General features: G+C 47.5%; 2 long non-coding RNA genes across 2 annotated transcripts in view; both read left to right on the top strand.

Moving 5' to 3' along the window:
* Nucleotides 1-10644, top strand: part of LOC108406284 (uncharacterized) — a 42875-nt gene extending 32231 nt beyond the window's left edge. Inside the window, exons 4-5 of the long non-coding RNA XR_012123183.1 lie at nt 64-208; nt 10392-10644. This is a non-coding gene — a long non-coding RNA (uncharacterized lncRNA). The remainder of the gene's footprint in view (nt 1-63; nt 209-10391) is intronic.
* Nucleotides 1681-10385, top strand: LOC140844621 (uncharacterized). The gene is made up of 3 exons (XR_012123185.1): nt 1681-2883; nt 3634-7151; nt 8049-10385. It is a non-coding gene; the product is annotated as an uncharacterized lncRNA (long non-coding RNA).
* Nucleotides 10645-21166: the final 10522 nt, after the last annotated feature.

Raw genomic sequence — 21166 nt, 5'->3', positions numbered from 1 at the left:
ATAACCATTTATCACCCACCCACCTACCCATGTCATTAATATTTACTTTACTTCTACTTGCAGCAAACACCATGCTGTAAGCTGTGGGTGACAGCCAGTCAATACACTGTTCTTGCTTCTTTTGGGGAGATGAGAGCAGAAGGTCTGAAAGCTAAAAGCATCATAAACCCTTGGGCCTTGTTTTCCGAGCAGTAGTCAATGCATCTGCGTAAATAAATCACTGTGTCTTGTTAAAACTCCACCAGTTAGAAATAGAGGAGGAGGAGAGGGCCAGGGCAGTGGAATGGCTGAAACAAACCTTTACTTGTATGTTGAGCTATCATTCTTTAAATAGACAAATAAAGCAACAAAAATTACTTTCTGAAAGACAGGCTTGCAGTTTAGAGGGGGAGAGACCACTTCTGGTTTGGAGGCTCCAGGGGAATTGTTGAATTGACTTTGCAACAAGGTAGGAATCAAGTGAATATTGATAAGATGAGTAGAGGGGTCATGAATCAATTCGATTTGCAAATCAGTCTTTGAGTTGGTTTTCAATGGATTGGTCTGCCTCCAGCAAGGGATTTGGGTGTGGAGGGAGGGTCGCACCTCCTACTTCCCTCCAGCACCTAAAAGGCAGACCCTGAAGGTGCAGAGCCGGTTTAGGGCGGCAGGAAGTGGAGGCCCGTCTTACTCCCCTACCTGCAGGGACACTACATTATGGCCTTCCTGCTTTACTTGCCTCACAGTATCCCTTTGGGGATCGACACATGTGCACACACTGAATAACTTGGCTTACAGTCAAGTGTCCCACAACATTATTATTGTTCACGTGGCCTAGATTTTGCAATCACTGCCAAATGGCTATTCATTGCTGAGCAGCTCTGACCCCTGTACCTCCCTTGGCACTGCCAGGTGGATGACCTTGAAGCCCCAGTTTCATAGAATCAGACGCCCTTGAAGAGTTAAAGTGATCCTACTCCTTCAAAGAAGAAATTCAGATGGCCAACAGGCACATGAAAAGATGCTCCACATCTCTTATTATCAGGGAAATACAAATTAAAACCACAATGAGATATCACCACACACCAGTTAGGATGGCCAACATCCAAAAGACAAGGAACAGCAAACACTGATGAGGATGCACAGAAAGGGGGGCCCTCCTACACTGCTGGGGGGAATGTAAATTAGTTCAACCATTGTGGAAAGCAATATGGAGGTTCCTCAAAAAACTAAAAATAGAAATACCATTGGACCCAGGAATTCCACTCCTAGGAATTTACCCAAAGAAAACAAGATCTCAGATTCAAAAAGACATACATACCCTATGTTTAATGCAGCACTATGTACCATAGCCAAGATATGGAAGCAACCTAAGTGTCCATCAGTAGATGAATGGATAAAGAAGATGTGGTACATGATGGAATATTATTCAGCCATAAGAAGAAAACAAATCCTACCATTTGCAACAACATGGATGGAGCTAGAGGGTATTATGCTCAGTGAAATAAGCCATGCAGAGAAAGACAAGTACCAAGCGATTTCCCTCATTTGTGGAGTATAACAATGAAGCAAAACTGAAGGAAGAGAAAGGCAGCAGACTCACAGACTCCAAGAAGGGGCTAGCTGTTACCAAAGGGGAGGGGTGGGGAGGGAGGGAGAAGGGGACTGAGGGGCATTATAATTAGCACACATAGTGTAGGTGGGTCAGGGGGAAGGTAGCATCGCGCAGAAGCATTGCGCAGAGAAGTAGTGACTCTATAGCATCTTACAATGCTGATGGACAGTGACTTCAACGGGGTGTGGGGGGGGCACTTGATAATATGGGTGAATGTAGTAACCACAATGTTGCTCATGTGAAACCTTCATAAGATTGTATATCAATGATACCTTAATAAAAAAAATTAAATATGCAACTACCATACAAACTAAAAAAAAAAAGGAGTTCAAGTGATCCTATGAGTCATGTTGTCCTGTGATCTCAGTGTTGGAAGTGTTTTGGTTTAGGTAAAGAACAGTGGTGCATGGGGGTCCTGCTGCCCGCACCCCAGCTCTGGGACTCACTTTCGTGGGAAGCCAGGGATTCCAAGGGAGTGTCCTGCCTCCCGGGTGTGTGCAGAGGGAGGAGCTGCCGGGTTGTGTGGCTCTGTCCTTCCTGCCCTGAGTGCAGGCCTTGGCCGGGTCCAGGCCAGGCGGCCATGCTCCAGGCTGTCCTGTGCTGTCCCTCCTCCTGCCTGGAGGCTGGAGGCTCTGCTGGGCTGCAGCAGCGCCAGCTGTCTCCTCTTCCAATGAAGTGACCCCTGCCCCTTCCTCCATCCCAGGGAGTCACACCCACGTCCCCTGGTGTCCCCTGGGACAACACCCACCCCCTTTGCCTTTGTCCCACAGGCTTTCCCGCCCCCCCTCTGCCCTGGCTACTCTCCAGCCTCACCCTCTGCCTGTCAGAGTGGCACATGGTGCGGAGAACAGAGGGACGGGCATCTCCCTGATGTGGGGTCTGGACCTCTCTTGGTGCTGCCCATGGTGGCTGGCAGACAATGGGTTTTGAAGGATCCTAACGAGAAGCTGTCAAGAACCTCCTTGCAATGATGAAGCCAAGGAGACATCACCAGACGTCACCGTGCGACTTGGGAGGCGTTTGAATGATCCTCCCCTTCCTCCTCATTATTATTATTATTTTCATAGAGAAAACCAAGCCTGTGGGATCAAATCTCACAGCCCTGGTGTCTGGAGTTAACTCGGGTGTGTCAGCTGGAAGAGTGAGAGGGAGACACCGGGGTGGAAGTTCTGGAGCCCGTGACCTACCACTGAGACCGCAGGGCAGCTCATGGGCCATGCGCAGTGACCAGCCAGCCCAGAGGCCAGTGGAGGAAGGAAGTGGGCTTTGGGGCCCTGCTGAACCATTAGGTGAGGATGCCTTGTGGGACTGGCTTTTGGCAGGGGCTCTGCAGGGAGGTTAGTCAACCCCTTGTCTGGCTCTGCATCTCCTGGGAGAAGAGATCAGATTGAGGCCCCATGACGTCGGCTCTAAGAGGTGTTTCGGGCCTACCTTGCCGAAAGAACTGTTTTGGTTTGTAAGTTTCAATGCATTTGTGTCCAAAGAGAAGGGGGTTGGAGCATTTGCCCGTGGCAGGAAGTTTCATCATCTGCAGCCTTGGCATGCGGGGTCAGCTGTCTGTTCAGGGTCCAGCACATCCAGCTGCATGCGGCGCCCCAAAGGGAAAACAAGGCTCGTCTCTGGCCTGGAAGCTTTTGGTCCTCTGTCCTGAAAGCCGAGCCTACCATGTAGACGAGATGCTACCCCAGCCAGGATCTCTGCTTTGTCAAAACAGCTCTCAGGGTAAATGGGTGTAAACTTTATGCAGATACATAAGATCTGCCTCTGTGATCATCCCCACAAGGAACTAGAAGGGGAAACAATCCCAGGAAACTCCCCAGAGGTCTCCCTGGATCTCCTCAGTGCACCCCAGGACTTCCATATTTGCTGTTCCCTCTGCCTGGACACTCTTCCCCCCAATTTTTGCTGGACTAGCCTCTTCTCAGCACTGAAGACTCAGTCAGGTGTCAGCAAGTAGAGGCCTTCCCTGACCACTACCCAAAGTGGTCCATCCCCTAAGACTCAGTATCTCTCTAAGCTGTTAATGTTTTTCTTTACAGTATTTATACTATTTCTGTTCATTATGCGCCCTTTTTCCACCACTGCCTGGCATGTGAACTCTCCGAGCACTGGCCGCACCACGGTAATCATTGCCGTGTCCTGGTGCCCAGCATGGTGCCTGCCCCCAGTGGATGTCTAGTCAGTGTCTGTCGAAGCGGTGGCTGGCATTTGGATCAGATGAGAAAGGAAGTGGGTGGCTTGGAGAAGTGCATGGGGGGAGAAGGTGGCCTTTGCTGTCTGTCAGCTTTCCTCTTCATGGGCCTCCTGAGGGGCTGGTCACAGAAAGAAAGAAACCCCCTACCCGACTCTGTCCCTTTGGTCCCTTCGCCAGTAAGGAGGCTGTCACTCCCCTGCAGGCTGGGGGCAGGAAGATGGATCGTCCCCCATCAGGGGTGTTTCTGGGGCAGCAGGATGACCTGCCTCTGTCTTACCTAAATCAAACACTCCAGCACCATGGGTAAGCCCATCAGAAATCCCTAGAGATTCCTGCCTGTCTGGTGCTGGAACCGGGGAGCCCCGAGCTGGTAAAAGCAGGGTGTTTACAAGTAAGTGACACAGGTGGGGACAGGGTGAAGAAGCCAGGGGTCCCATCTGGATTGCCCACAAGCTCTGAGTTCGTCTAGCACCCAGAGTCCCCTTCACTCTGCCTTGGGCTGGCCCTACTTGGGTTGAGTTCCTTCGAGGCAGATCTGAGGTGGGAGTTGGGTGCAAACGCTCTACTGAGGCAGAACTCTCAGGAAGGGAGGGGCAAGCAGGAGGGGCAGCAGGACACGCCAAGCTGTGCTCAGCTCAAGTCTGACCTCAGCCTGGTCCCAGAGGACCCTGGAGCGTGCGGGACACCGCGGAGCTCATCCACCTTCACCCAAGGGGATGGGCCTTTGCAGCCCTGTACCCCAGGGCCACTGGCAGCAGGCACCCATCCTTCCTGCCAGCCGAAAAGCAGCTCTGGAGAAGGACACAGGTGGGCTGGCGCCAACCATTCCCAGCTGCTGAGGACTGGCTGCAACTGCGGGTGGGCGGGGCCTCCACAGTGTCCCCTCCAGCCTCCAGCCCAGCCTCCTACCTCCCCAGAGTGAATCTACCCCTCCCTCAGGGGCCTCTGCCATTTGCCCTGCCTCCCCACCCCCTTCCTGGTCCTCGGAAAGTCCCCCTCCAGGGCCTCCACCACACTCTTTGTTTCCTGCAGCCCTCGTGGACCCCGGTCCTGTCCTCCTGGGCTCCTGTTCCACTCTCCCACTCATCTCCGCCTGCCCTGGGAAGGCAAGGGCCGCCCCCATCCTTCCCCCGTGTCTTTCACAGGGCTTCACACAGAGCTGGGCCTCTGTGAAGTGACTCAGAATGGACAGAACAGAGTCAGAGGACCCCAAACTCAGGAGGCCACAGTCCAGAGCCTGAGCCATGAAACAGCGTCTCCAGGCTCTGGGCTGAGCTGGGATTCGAACCCAGGATGCCACTTGAATCTCCCCTGTTGCCAAGTCCAGATGAGCATACATATTTTCTAACTCACTCACCTGGACTCAGCATTTTGTGTGAAGTTGACCCACTTCTCAGAAAACCTATGAACCAAAATCCCCAGGAGAATTAGGATACATAGAGGTCAAGTATGTGGGATTTCCAGAGGAAGTGAAAGCTTGGCTTCTGCATCGGTTGGGACACAGACCAGCTGGCTCCCACTCCCGCAGTTGGCTTTATGCATCAGCTCAGAGCAGGCTTATTCTCCCTGGGCCCAAGTTCACAAGCCCCCAGCAGAGAACAGAACGGGGCCGCTTGTCAGTGTCACTGCCAGTGTGTCCCCCTGAGGTCTGGGAGGCATTAGAAAGACTCTGAGGCCTGGCCACAGACTTAGCACTTAGGAAGCAAAGAGAGTCTGTGTCTGTCTGTCTGTCTCCTATGAGCAGCTCTGGACCCAGCTCTCTCAGACCCAGCTCTAGGATACCCGGGAATGGACAGAAGAACAGACGAAAGGCAAAAAAGATGTGCCTGGGACAACTCGGAGGCCAGTGTTGTACTTTCTCTACCAGTGCTAAGAAAGGATGTGCCCACCAATAATAATTTGAACAGGGCCCAAGGCAGCAGCTGGGCTGAGAGAGGAAAAGAGTGCAAAGACAGGTTATTCAGGGCCACAAATGGCTTCTCTCTCCTGCTCAGTCTCCCCCTCGCTCTCTGAACTCCTTCCACCCATGGGCACCAGCCTATCCTGTCTCATGGCGGGTATGTGGGGAAACAGGAGAACTGGCTCCTGACTCTTCCTGGCCAGCCGCCTGCAAATTGTAGGTCTCAGACTACGAGGGGATCCAAGCTCAGAGCCACGGCCCCCAGACACGGTTTGCCGGCCCTTTGGTGTCTTCCGTTTGCTGACACCCAGGGGACCAAAGGTTTTTCTCTCCCTCCAGTCATACAATTGGACTCAGAGTCTTTCCTTTCAGGAATTTACAGGGGGCTGACAGGAAGAGCACCTGACAGAATATGAGGGCTACCAGCTCCCCCAGGGGAAGTGACTTCTAGGCCAAGACCTTGGGGAGTCTGCTTTATTTTTTAAATCGGAATATAGTTGCTATACAATATTATATTGGTTTCAGGTGTACAACATCGTGATTTGACGAGCATATACAGAAATGCTTACCATGATAAGCGTAGTAGCCATCTGTCAATATACAAAGATACTGCAATATTATTTATTGACTGTATTTCCTATGCTGTATTTTTATCCCTAATTTATTTTATAATTGGATGTCGGTACTTCTTTATCCCCTTCACCTATTTTGCCCACCCTCCACTCCCTCCCATATGGCAACTTCCAGTCCACTCTCTGTGCTTATGGGTCTGTTTCTGTTTTGTTTGTTCAATTGTTTGTTTTTTAGATTCCACATATAAGTGAGCCATATGGTATTTGTCTTTCTCCGTCTGAGTTACTTCATTTAACATAATGCCTTCTAGGTCCATCCATGTTGTTACAGATGGCAAGATTTCATTCTTTTTTTAATGGCTGAGTTAATATTCTGTTGTACATATTGTCACATGTACTAATAGATACCACATCTTCTTTATCCATCCATCTATTGACAGACACTTAGGCTGCTTCCATTTTTGGCTATTGTACATAATGCTGCAAGAAACGTAGGGGTGCATGCATATCTTTTCAAATTAGTGATTTTGTTTTCTTTGAGTAAATTCCCAGAAGTGGGCCATATGGCATTTCTATTTTTAGTATTTTGAGAAAACTTCATATTGCTTTCCACAGTGGCTGCACCATTTACATTCCCACCAACAACTTACAAACATTCCCTTTTCTTCTCATCCTCGTCAACACTTGTAATTTCTTGTCTTGTTGCCATTGTAGAGTCTATTTGTGTTTCTCGGAGTTGGACAGCTGGTTGGGATGAAAAAGGAGACAGCAGTTTGCATCATGTGTAAATTCCAGGGCAATAAAAGGAAGAACTATTAATACACACAACTTGGGTGAATCCCACACGCATTATGCTGAACGAAGACAGCTAGTCTCAGAAGGCCATATACTGTAAGATTGCACTTATGTGACACTCATGAAGACAAAACCACAGGGAGGGAGAACAGATAGTGGTTGTCAGGGTTGTGAGTGGGGAAAGGGAAAGGGATAGCAGGAGGGGTGGAAATAATGGAATTGTTTATTCTGATTATGGTGACAATTATGTGACTCTATAAATGTGCTAAAATTCAAAGACTGTACACCAGAGAAGGTCCATTTTACTGTAGGGATAATTTTTCACATAACAACTTTAAAAGTCAATGATGATAATAATGGCTGCCATTTGTTTCCCGATTGTGTGCTGTGGGTGGTACATGCATCATCTCTTTATTCCTCTCCACAAGCCCGTTTGACACAGGTCATGCAGCTTGCTCAAGGTCACATAGCATGTGGCAGAGCTCAGACTTGAACCCACCTCTGTCTAACTGAAGAGCCTGAGATCTAATCACTGTGTGTGGGTCCCTCGCTTGGGGACAGGAGTGGGAAATGAGCACACGGGGGTTAGGACCTTGGCCTTGCAGAGAGCACCGGCAAGAGTCAGGTTCCTTCTGGTCGGGGAAGCTATCAGCTGGTGGGGAGGGCTGGGCCTGGTTGTAGATGGGGCCACTGGCTTGACTATGCATCCGTCTGCTTAAAGTGGCTCTTGGAGTCCCAGCCCCATTTTTCTGGTGCTCCCAAGGGTCAGGGTTGGGGTAGGTGAGTGGAGCCCCTGTCCCCTGGAAGACACACCCTCCCTGAAGGAGAAAAGATGGTCATAAGGGTCAGTGCCTTCTGCCTAGAGCCAGGGGTGGGGAAATGGGGACTGGGAGATAAGGGGGCATTTTTCAGTTTTCTCCTTATTTTTATGTTCCACAAATCACTTTGTTTTCCTTTTTTGTTAAAGAATGTTTCATTTGTTGAACCATGCAGGTGAAGGGGCAACTAATAGGCTGCACAAATTACCGAAGTTGCTCCCCAGATGTGAGGGGACCTCTAAGTCTTGCAGGGTGGCTGTTGCCGGGTGTGGAGTGTTCTAACAACAGGAAGCAGCTGTGCAAACCCGAGGCCGAAGAGAAGGCGCACTTTAGGCAAACTGAAGATTTCAGTATATTTCAGGAGAGCTGAGCATCAAGCTCAAGGAGCAGCACATGGGATCTGAGCCTGGAGAGGGGCCAGGGGCACGTGCACGCCTATGCCGACCTGAGGACTTGAGCTTTATATAAGGGCAGTGGGCAGGCAGGATGGCGGTGCCATTTAGAAAGATCACCCAAGACTGGCCAGAGGGCGTCTGTTATACCCAGGGTACCCCCCATGTGACCTGAGGGGGCCTGGAGTTGGCCAGAAGCAGAATGGACAGGTGGGCAGGTTCAAAAGGTATTTATGGGGTAGGATCCACAGGCCTTGGGATGGTTCGGATTTGGGGGAAGGACAGAAAGGCCTCACAGAGCTCTGACTCAATAAAGATGCTTTTCCTTGGGACAGACACACAGAAGAAGAGGTGACCGGGAGTTTGCTTTTGGAAACGTTCTGTTTAGGTGCCTCTGGGTTGTGGGAGGGCAGCTGTCCGGATGCTCGGTTGCGCTGTTCGGGCCGAGGCAAGAGCTGACCTAGTGATGCAGGCTTGGGAGTCATGGACATGGGTTTTAAGAAGCCTTGGGTGCGGATAACCTGACTGGGAAGAACTGGGAAGACAGTAGCTTGAACTGGGAAGCAAGCGGAGAAGAAGGACCAAGGCAGAAACCAGGACACCGCCCCCCCGACCCGCATCTAAACTCAGCCATTCACATACCACCCTCACCCATTTGCCATATCAATGCAACTTACCTCTATTATTATTATTTTTGAAGTATCATTGCTATACAATCTTCTATTGGTTTCAAATGTACAGCACAGTGGTTCAACCATTACCCATATTATTAAATCTTCACCCCCCCCCAGTGTGGTTCCTATCCACCAACATAAAAAGATGCTACAGAATCATTGACTGCATTCTCCATGATGTACTACCACCGTCCCTGTGACCAGCTTACATTGTGGTTGTGAATTATTGTGCCCCTTTGTCCCCCTACTATTTTCTATTTAATATTTTTCTTTAAGCTGTCTAATTTTCAATTGAATGTATTTATTTAAAAGGAAAATTTACATAATAGACAAAAACCCGGCAGCATTGCCATGATTAGATACTGAGCATAAAAATAAATTCAATGCTAACAAAACAATAAGTACTATGCAATTCTAGCTAGATACAATTGCATCCTTTCTTTGTTCAAAACAGAGCTGCACATGTTAGTCCTGCATTCAAGACATACCCACACCCAGCTGAGGCTTACCCCTAGAAGAAGTCAGGATTGGGAGATAATTAAAAAGGGAGTAACTTTCTAACTGACACATAAAATCTGCCCACATCTCACTTAACAGCTAGCTGGCTTGGCACCAGTGGGAGCCACACCCTTTATTCAAAGCAGGGGTCCTCACGCTTTTTCTGTAAAGGACCAAATAGCAAATATTTTAGACTTTGAGGGCCACTTACATCCTTGCCACATGTTCCCCTCCCCTTCCTCCCCCTTTTCTTGCAATCCTTTGAAACCACTGTTAGTTCCAGGCTGTATAAAAACAGGCCCAGGACTGGATTTGGCCCATAGGCTGTCTTTTGCCAACTGCTGGTTTAGAGGGTGGAGAGAAGAGACAGGAGTTTATGGCATCACAGGGGTTCCGAGGCACTCAACTCCTGACCACAAATACTCCCCAGCCCATCCTCACATGGCCCTTCACTGTCTGTTCTTAGGCCGCCTCCGCAGGGTAGTTCCTCGTGCCCCACGGGTCTGTGGGAGATTTGACCACACCTTCTCTGTGTTCTCAGTTTCTCAGGATCAGAGACTTCTCAGAACCCGTTGTTTAGGGACCCACTTGGGGTCAGCATTTCAGCACCAGCATCATCCCCTGGACTCTAAAGTTTCTCTTCTGATACCACTTCTTGCTCACTTCCTTAATCCTGCAGGGCCTGTCTGTGCCTCAGCCTCAGGCCTCACTGTTCCTTCCTCCCTCCCTGAAGATGAGTCACACTGAGGTCCTCTTATGTCCACCAGATGGCTATGGGACTGCAGCAAGTCCTTCCCTCCCTCAGGTCAGGGGGTGGAGTTCAGTGACGCCTGCCCCCGGAGAGGCGAGCGGGTGTTCTGTCTGAGGCAGAAGTGATGTTCTGGGTCTTTCGGGACGAGGCCATGAGAAGCCTTATGGGTTCTTATGGATCCTGTTCTTTGGATACTTGCTTAGGGTGGAGCCAGCTGCCTTGAAAGAAGTTTGACAATCCTAAAACCATGCAAGCTCGTCACCAGAGAGATGCACGACCCCCTATGTCATCCCAGCTCTCCCAGCCCAGGAACCGGACCTTTAAGTAAAGAAACCTTCAGCTGGCTCCAGGCCCCACTGCAACCTCATGAGACCCCAAGGAAGAAATGGCCTGCTGAGCCCAGCTGACTTCTGACCTCAAGAGATAATAATAAATTACCCTTTTAAGCCACTACATTTTGAGGTACTTTGTCACACAGCAATAGACAACTGGTATACCACCTAAAGTGATGTCTCATCAGTCTCTGTCACACTCAGGTGTAGGGTTTAAACTCTCTTTCCGGAAGATTCTTCCTTAGCTTTGTGAGTCTGGTCCCCACACCAGCAAATCATATGAATTTTGCACCCCAAGTCTAGTTGCTTAAACCCAGGAGTTATGAACTGTTCAGTTGTGGCAAAAGCTTATAGTTGCCAACCAAATGTCATTCCCCAAACCCTTCGTCCTTTCCTCCTGTTACTGTAAAGCTGGGGATGGCCAGATGCACACTTTCTGGCTTTGCTGAGGGGGATTTTATAACCCTTCTTTGGCCAATGATGTGAGAAGAGTCAGCTGTTGGGTTCTTGAAAACAGTCTTTGCTTGCTGATAGGGGAGAGGCTGGGAGGAGAAACTTTGCCTGATACCACCCCCCACTTCCTGCTTCTGAACATGGTGTGAGGATGTGATGTATGGGGCCGCTGCAACTATCTTAAAACCATGAGGGGAAAGCTGAGAGAGCCAGAAAGACCGCAGCTCAGGGCCCTGTCACCTTCTTATATGAGAAAAATAAGCAACTATTTCTTTAAGACAGTATTGGTCAGGCTGTTTCATTGTGACTGAATGCATTCTTAACTGTGACATCCCTCATGTCCACTTTAGAGACATTTTTCTCTATAAAGGGAGTGCCCCTTTGGAGTCCTCGATAATGAGCCAAGATTTTTCTCCTGGACCTGGGGATTGAGGTGGAGGAAGGAAGAATGTCCCTCTGCCTGCGGTTGCAGCTGAGGATTGGTGGGGTTTCTGGCAGTGAAGTCCTGGGGGTTGCCGATGCATGCTTTCCCCGCTACAGAGCCTGAGGGCCTTCCCTAGCTTCCGCCCGGGGTCTTGGTCCCATGAGAAGTCACAGATGCCATCCCTGAGTGGACTACCAGGGAGCTCTCCCTGAGATGGATAGTGAGCAGGGGCAGGAGATGGCAACAGCCATGGACAGTAAATTGAATCAGGAGACTGGGCTTCATGCCAGCTCTGCCACCAACTGCCTGTGTGACCCTGTATGTCAACCAATTACCTCAGGACAAGTGCGCTGAGCCCTCATACATGAATAGGACCCTGTATTCACAGGAACCGAATGTCCCCAGGCCCTGGTCTCTGAGCCTCATCTTAGAAACACAAGTAATGAATCCTGGGCAGTGAGGGATCCATCTCCAGCAGTCAGCAAGTACCATTCCAGGAGCCTCCATGCCGGAGTCCAGCTCCAGCGGTGGGGTGTGAAGCCCAAAAGGATGAGACGGAGTTAGCACGTGGAGAGACAGGACATGGAGTCAGATGGAGGTGGTCTCTCGACAAAGTGTCGATGACAGCTTTATTTATACCATTTTGCACAAGGATATGATTATTTTTTATTTTTCTGATGATTAATTAGTATAGGCATTTGGTTAATAAGTATAGGCAAGCTTTTTTCTTTCTTTTACTTTCTAATCTATTCATGGTTGGTCAAGCGTTAGACAGGTCATTGTTTTTCTGTTCCTTGACCAAAACTTTTCCTATCAACATGTACTCTATTGTGTTTTACGTTTCTATGCAACGCAGTTTCTAAGAAGTGCATGTGACCGTAGGAGCATGCAGTATGTAGCAGCGACAATGGAGTCTATCAGCTCAGGGTGAAATACAGGTCACCTAGTGCTACAGTTAGCTAGGATTCTTTCCCACAAAAATATTTTTAGAGGCTTTAATAAATTTATAATCAATCTATAATCATAAACTTATATCTTCACCTTATACCCCTTTATAGGGCACAGTAGGCAGCAAACTAAATTTTTCCTTCTTATCTACATTTCTCTTTCTTCTGTGTAGATACCAAAATCTCCCTTACATATGCTACACAGGTTTCTCATGACTCTGCTACTGCAGGGACTAAACAAGTTCTTACATGGTGAACAATGCAAGGGCATTCATATCATAGAAACTGTTTCTGTTTTAACTACAAACCTCAAACTATAAACAATTATGTCAAATATAATGTAGTATGATTATTCATTTGATTTTTATACTTTATATGTGAATCTAATAAAATGTTAATGTAGTAGGTAAATGCAAGATATAGATAGAAAGCGTGATTTAGAGCTGTAAGAAGGCAGGTGTAGATGATCAGGTTTGTGCCTATAGACCAGGTCTTAATCCAAGCTGAACAAGGGCAACAAAACATCCACGGGTGTAGAAGATTTCTCTCAAAACTGGGGGGGTGAGGTTCTAAGCCTCACCTCTGTTGGCCCCCCTTTTCTCACCTGATGGCCCCCCTGCGACTGTGCCTATCTTAGGTTGTTCCTCCCTTGAGGAATCTTACCCGTCTCTGGCTAGCCAGCCATCTTACGGGGCCATACAGGGAGATGTAAAGCTGGTAAGTGAGAGAGAAGTAATATTCTTTGAAAAGGTTGGTTTTTCACTTCTTTGCATATTTATGCTCCATGGCTTCTATGCCCAGCACTTGTTTTGAGGTCTCTTTACTTCCTGGAAAATTATGGTACTTGGTAATTTCACTTATGAGGCACAAATTCTAGTAAAGGGCTGTAATTAGGAAAGAAGAAAAACAAACTATAGAGGTAGTAGAGGGAAGAAAACATGAGATGATTAATTAAGTGTCAACAGGGTTATTCTATTCAATATTTTCTCATGACTATTTTTTTTTTGAGAGGGCATCTCTCATATTTATTGATCAAATGGTTGTTAACAACAATAAAATTCTGTATAGGGGGGTCAATGCTCAATGTACAATCATTAATCCACCCCCAGGCTAATTCTCGTCAGTCTCCAATCTTCTGAAGCATAACGAACAAGTTCTTACACGGTGAACGAATTCTTACATAGTGAATAAGTTACATGGTGAACGGTGCAAGGGCAGTCATCACAGAGACTTTTGGTTTTGATCACGCATTATGAACTATAAACAATCAGGTCAAATATGAATATTCATTTGATTTTTATACTTGATATATATGTGGATATCACATTTCTCTCTTTATTATTATTTTTAATAAAATGCTGAAGTGGTAGATAGATGCAAGATAAAGGTAGAAAACATAGTTTAGTGCTGTAAGAGAGCAAATGTAGATGATCAGGTGTGTGTCTGTAGACTAAGTGTTAATCCAAGCTAGACAAGGGCAATAAAACATACATGGATGCAGAAGATTTCTCTCAAAACAGGGGGGGTGAGATTCTAAGCCTCACCTCTGTTGATCCCCAATTTCTCACCTGATGGCCCCGCTGCGACTGTGCCTGGCTTAGGTTGTTCCTCCCTTGAGGAATCTTACCCGTCTCTGGCTAACCAGTCATCTTCCGGGGCCATATAGGGAAATGTAAAGTTGGTAAGTGAGAGAGAAGCCATATTGTTTGAAAAGGTTAGCTTTTTACTTCTTTGCAGATTTATGCCCTGTGGCTTCTATGCCCAGCATTTGTCTTGAGGTATCTTTACCACTTGGAGGAGTTATGATACTTGGTGAATTCGATATGAGGCACGAATTCTATTTAAGGGTTGTAATTAGGAAGGAAGAAGAAAAGCTATAGAGGTAGCAGACGGAAGAAAACATGGGAAGATTGATTATTTCTTTGACATATCTACTTGTAGAGTAACTTAAGCATGTATAGTTTTTAAACTACTAATTAAATCGTGCACACACATTAACATGATAGGAATACAGTTACATAAGCAAAGCAGATCTATAATTACCAGCCATCTCCAGTGAAGCCAAGAAAACCAGTTAGGCACCCTAGGCATTTGTGAAAATTTGGCTATGATATAATGGATATTGTCCAACTGTACTTGAACAGTCTGAGAGAAATCAGACAAATTAAAACAACCCATTCCTGGGAACTGTTCACATCCCATATGTTCTTTAACAGTAGATAGTCTGTAGTTGTAAGATTTTGGAGCACTACAACTTGCACTTCTCCTAATTCTTGGTTGAGTTCCAACAGTATAGATCCGGTCAAATTTGTTGTTTTACTGTATGCACAGGCCAGCTTAGATATCTCCTTCTTCATTCCCATGGCAAGTCCAGGAACCGGTGGGATGAGTGCATCTACAACTGCAGCATCGCCTGGATCTTTGTTGAGGTTTTTTGATGATTATCTTCTGGTATGTCTCTTCCAGAGAGTGCTGATGCTGGAAGTTCTTCTTCATATTGTATCTTAGTTCATTTTCTGGGTAGTCAAATTAGGCTTTGATCCTCTGTATAAACACAAACAGACCCTTTGCCCACACTGTGATATGCCCTTTATACCATTGTGTAGAACTCATTGGAGGTCACCACACAGGAACTGCTCTTTTTTTTAAGAGTAAGGAATATTATCAGAAAAGTGTACATCCATAGCCGATCATCTGGCACCCTTAAAGTGATCAAAATTAAGGATATTTAAAGCATGCATTAATCGTTGATTTACAGTTAGTTTTATCCTATCAGGGAGTAATCCCCCTTCTCTTTCTTTCTTTTTTTTTTGTTATCTTTAATCTACACTTACATGAAGAATATTATGTTTACTAGGCTCTCCCCTATACCAGGTCCCCCCTATAAACCCCTTTACAGTCACTGTCCATCAGCATAGCAAAATGTTGTAGAATCACTACTTGTCTTCTCTGTGTTGTACCGCCCTCCCTTTCTCCCTCCCCCCCATGCATGCTAATCTTAATACCCCTCTTCTTCTTCCCCCACCGTATCCCTCTCTACCCATCCATCCTCCCCAGTCCCTTTCCCTTTGGTACCTGTTAGTCCATTCTTGGATTCTGTAATTCCGCTGCTGTTTTGTTCCTTCAGTTTTTCCTTTGTTCTTATACTCCACAGATGAGTGAAATCATTTGGTATTTCTCTTTCTCCACTTGGCTTATTTCACTGAGCATAATACCCTCCAGGTCCATCCATGTTGCTGCAAATGGTAGGATTTGCCCTCTTCTTCTGGCTGAGTAGTATTCCATTGTGTATATGTACCACATCTTCTTTATCCATTCATCTACCGATGGACATTTAGGTTGCTTCCAATTCTTGGCTATTGTAAATAGTGCTGCGATAAACATAGGGGTGCATCTGTCTTTCTCAAACTTGACTGCTGCGTTCTTAGGGTAAATTCCTAGGAGTGGAATTCCTGAGTCAAATGGTAAGTCTGTTTTGAGCATTTTGATGTACCTCCATACTGATTTCCACAATGGTTGAACTAATTTACATTCCCACCAGCAGTGTAGGAGGGTTCCCCTTTTTCCACAGCCTCGCCAACATTTGTTGTTGTTTGTCTTTTGGATGGCAGCCATCCTTACTGGTGTGAGGTGATACCTCATTGTAGTTTTAATTTGCATTTCTCTGATAATTAGTGATGTGGAGCATCTTTTCATGTGTCTGTTGGCCATCTATATTTCTTTTTTGGAGAACTGTCTGTTCAGTTCCTCTGCCCATTTTTTAATTGGATTATTTGATTTTTGTTTATTGAGGCATGTGAGCTCTTTATATATTTTGAACGTGAAGCCTTTATCGGATCTGTCATTTACAAATATATTCTCCCATACTGTAGGGTTCCTTTTTGTTCTATTGATGGTGTCTTTTGCTGTACAGAAGCTTTTCAGCTTAATATAGTCCCACTTGTTCATTTTTGCTGTTGTTTTCCTTGCCTGGGGAGATATGTTCAAGAAGAGGTCACTCATGTTTATGTCTAAGAGGTTTTTGCCTATGTTTTTTTCCACGAGTTTAATGGTTTCATGACTTACATTCAGGTCTTTGATCCATTTTGAATTTACTTTTGTATATGGGGTTAGACAATGGTCCAGTTTCATTCTCCTACATGTAGCTGTCATGACTCTTATTTCTATAAAACTTTCCATCACTAGTTTCACTAGCAAAACAAGGGGGGCATTCTCAGTGGAAATGGGGTAGTCAATGTTTGACTAACAGCAGGTTTCAGTACTTTATGCCAAGATCGCCATTTGGCCCCTGTGTGTTCCATTCTTCAGGAGCACTGTCCTGAAAAGCTTCTGGGAAGTTTATGTTCTCATCTTTTCCGTGCTGCTTAGCAAAGGTTAGCTTAGTCTTTGGCAACAATGCAAGTAAAAACAAAGCCAATAGTATAATGGAAAATAACAAAATCAAGGTGGGTAATAGAGGGAGCCAGCTGCAAAGGCCCCTGCCTTATGGGGGTCTTCTTCCAGCCTGAGCTTCGCTACACAGCTTGAGTAGCATGGCTCCCGGCACCTCCAATTTAATGAGTCCTTGGAAATGGAAACCTGAGACCCTTCAGAGTTGAGTCATTCAAAGTCACATGGCTTCCTGAGCGCCAAATGCAGTGGGAGGCAGAGAGGAGTCAGAGGAAGATCCCACCTTGAGCAAAATGCATAGTACGGAAAGGATCCCAGTTCCTAAGCCCTGTGATCTGCTGCCAGCCACCTCGGGCTTGCTTCCTGCTGCTGGCATAGTGGGGCGGAGCCAAGCTCGGTGATGGGGGGGATCCCAGACAGCTGGGAGTCCGCCTCGGGACAGGCATTGTTCAGGTTTTCTCTCTGGCTCCCCAGAAGGCTGAGCTGCTGGGAAGTCCCCCACCACTGACCGTACCTCTGGCCTTCCTGGAACCTTCTGCAGAGCCAGCCAAGAAAGGATCTGCTTACAGATCCTGGAGCTACAAATCCTGGCCTCCCCACAGAGGAAGGCACTCCCACCTCTTTCCTGGGTGGATGCTTTCAGTTGCAGTAATAACAAGCCGAAGTCTGACTGTGGTTTAGCTAATGCTTTTAGTGTTCCAGGCAAGTTTTATATACCTTATCTCATTTAGTTCTGTCAACAAGTCTTAGGAGTATTCTGTTGGTTTCACAGATGAGAAAACAGAAGCAAAGAGGCTGACTAATCTCTCCAGGAGGCCACACCAGGCAAGCAGTGACACAGCCACAATTCCCACTCAGGCTAGTGACCTTATCCCCTACTTCAGACTGACTGCCCATTACCCGGAGGGTAAAATCCATGCTCCACAGCAAGGTGCACAGACCTGTGAGTCTGGTCCCACAGATTCTCACCTCCCTCTAATGCATCCCTGACACACCCTTTGCAGGTGCTGTTCCCTCTGCCTGGGGAGTCCTTGCCCCCCTCCTCACTCCTCCCTCTTCTTGGCTAATTCCTATCAAGGCCTTAATGCTTAACTCAGTTCCTTCCTGTGAGCGTGCATCTTAGGTGCGGGTGAAGTTCCAAAGTCAGGGGCGAAGGAGAAAATGTCACATGGGAGGCCACTGCACACAGGTCCCGCAGGAGCTGACTTGGCCAGTGCCCCTCCAAAACCACAACAAATGCCCTTTCTTCTGTTGAGCACCTGGGGGTGGGGGGAGTTGCCTTGTGTTAGAATGCTCCTCTGCTTGGCAATGAGCTCTCTCTGAGTAAAATGGCCAATTCACACATCCCATCCCACCCCCACTCTGGCACTGCTGCTCTTTAAGTGGGATGGTGGCCTGGGCATGAGGGGTGGGGCCAAGGAAGCCTCCTGGAGGTGATTCTAGTGGTGTCATGTCATGTGTGCATGCAACTCATTCAGCCTCAGTGGTGTGAGCTCAGCAGAAAGACACTAAAAATAGAGAGCCATGCACGCGGATGGTAACTGCATTTAGGAAAATGCTTGAATTCTCTTGAAGAGAGGAAAAGCTTGTGGGGAGCTACACAGGGGCTCCTACTGAATCTGCAATATTTTGTTTTAATAGTTTATTATTTTAAAAAATAAGAAACAAATACAGCAGTCCCCCTTTGCCAGGGTTTGGCTTTCCACAGTTTCAGTCACTGTGGATCAGCTGTGATCCGGAAGCAGATGATCCTCCTGATGTAGAGTCAGCAGGTCAGTGGCAGCCTAAGGCTGCATCACCATGCCATCGTCACTCCCTTCACATCATGTCACCAGTAGGCACTTTCTCATCTCCCATCCTTGCAAGAAGGGTGAGTACAGTACAGTGAGGTGTTTTCAGAGAGAGGGAGAGAACATACATTGCTTTCATTACAGTATAGTTACAGTTGCTCTACTTTATTATCAGTTATTGTTGCTCATCTCTTACTGTACCTAATTTATAAATTCAGCTTTGTATGATATATATGTATACAGATATGTATGTATAGGAAAAAGTCTACTACTAGATACAGGGTTTGGTGCTATCTGTGGTTTCAGGTGTCCAGTGGGGGTCTCAGCACGCATCTCCACAGATAAGGGAAGACTCCTGTATGTTACAGTGCTGGGATGGGACAAAGCTGGGTGGTGGGTACACAGGTCTCTATTACACTATTGTTTGTACTTTCCTGTAAGCTTGAAATATCTCATAATTAAAACTAGATTCCCAGGTATGTCCTTCTGTGGAGCATTGCAGTAGGGTGCATAACAGACCCTAAAGATGTTTGGGTCTTTGTCTCTGGACTTGTGACTATGTTACCTTATATGACACAGGGACCTTGCAGGTATGATTAAATTAAGGATTTTGAGATCAAAGGATTATCTGGGTGGGCTTAATGAAATCACAAAAATCCTTATAAGACAGAGGAGGAGGCTGAGAATCAGGAGATGAGAAGACGGAAGCAGAAGTTGGAGTGATGTGGTCATGAGACAAAGAGCGTGGGCAGCCTCAGAAATAGGAGAAGTCCAGGGACTGATTCTCCCCTAGAGTCTCCAGAAGGAGCGGGGTCCTGTTGACCCCTTTCTATCTGCAGGACTCATTTCCGACCTCTGACCTCCAGATTGTTTAAGCTACTGAACTGTGGCAATTTGTGGCAGCAGCAAGAGAAAATGAGTACAGGCATATGGTTAGCAGCCCTGCCAACCAGTGGTGACGCAAAGTGGGAACAAGAGGCCCAGCATGGGCTCCCCTCTGACCGAGGATGGCGCAGTGGCATTCCTGAGTCCTATGCATCCACCTTGCCCAGCCAGCTCTCTCTGACTTGAGCAGGAGAGCAAGGATGCCAAGGGCGCTGACCAGTCAACCTCCACGCTCTGTGGTGGCCTCAAGCGTCCAGTTCTTCCTGGGCTCCTGGTCCTGAGACACAAGGTACTCTGGTCCTTGACTTTACTGCCTAGACCTTCCCCGCTGGGTCTTGCAAATAAAAAGACTGATTGTCCAGCAGGTAGACACCTGACTGCTTCTGATCCCTCACCCTACCCCCTCAATTTCCAGGTGTCCTGCTGTCCCAGAGGTCACTGGGCAGAGAGCTGTGGCTTTTGACCTCCGGGCCAATTCAACAACTGTGTGAGCACCCAGCCTGCAACAGTGCTGAGTTCTTGGGAGATGGGATGGGGTCCTTTCGGAGATGCCCTGCCCCTGTCACCTTAGGTGCTTACAGTCTAGTAGAGAAAACTGTGTAGCTGGGCAGCCATAGGGCAAGGTGGCATGTCACACAGAGGGGGAGGGGTCTGAGATTCCACATTTACTGGTTCACCTACTCGTTAAGGTTCCAAACTCATTTCGTCTGCCCACCAAACTCTAAACTCTGAAAATGTCATCCTTTGTCTTGAAGGAGCCAAGAATCTTACTAGAGAGAAAAAATACAGGCAAATAAAAAACTTAACAGTAATACCAGGTAGTGTTGGAAAAGATGTGAGTGCCCTCACGTTGTTAGGACAGTTACAGGGACTCGGAGAAGAGAGCAGGCCGGGCTCTTAGGGGGCACGGATGCAGGGTGGGTTCTGGAAGACGCTCAGAACCTATCCTGGGAAAGGCTGGTGGCGTTCTCAGCCTGAGGAGCATGGCTGCAGATTTAAGAGGAAAAGGACAGAATGGGCAAAGATATGTGGGTCAAAAGGTGTTCACAATAACGAGTGGGTCAGGAGTGGCTGGCGTCAGCTGCTGTGGGAGGTCAGGCTCCGTGCTGGGAAATAATCTAAGGACATATCAAACCCAAGTCCTTCAGCGGCATATCAGTGCCCCTGCAGTACCTGCTCAGCCTTCACTGGCGGGTCTGCCAGGGCAGTGGGAAGCAGGAAGTCAGGAATTCCAGAGTATTTGGCACTGGTGGGTGGCCTGAACAAACAAGATAAGGAGGAAATATCTGACAGGGTGCAACAGTCTTAGAGCTAAATGTGCTCAAAGACATAGTTGGAACAGGGGAGACTAAGTTGAGGTCAAACAGGATGGATCAAAGTGGTAAGGATCAACTGGAAGAGCTGAGGAAAGTCCCAGGAAATGAAAGACACTGAGGGTCCATGCCCTTCCTTCCCTGAGAAGGAAAATCAATCAGAACTGCAGCAAGCTGCCGTTGGAACTGTTTTGTTGCTTACACTCAAGTCTGACCAAAGGATGACTTAGAGCCATAGTCCCACAGCCAGGGGGGCTGCCCCCTCAGCTGCATCCCCTGGACGGTCAGCAGGAAGAAGGTAAAGTGGGAGGCTGCCTTTAGGGTGGCTGAGCCTGAATGGAGGATTGGGGTGCTCAGAAGCCAGCGTGGATGAGAGGGTGTGGAGATGGGGGGGAGGGGAAGAAGTGACATTTTACAGAACAGCCCCAGTATGGGTTTGGGATTA

Source organism: Manis javanica, chromosome 11 (assembly GCF_040802235.1).
Source record: "Manis javanica isolate MJ-LG chromosome 11, MJ_LKY, whole genome shotgun sequence".
Classification (NCBI taxonomy): Eukaryota; Metazoa; Chordata; class Mammalia; order Pholidota; family Manidae; genus Manis; species Manis javanica.
Note: the sequence above shows the minus strand (reverse complement) of the source record. Positions and strands in the feature narration are given on the sequence as shown.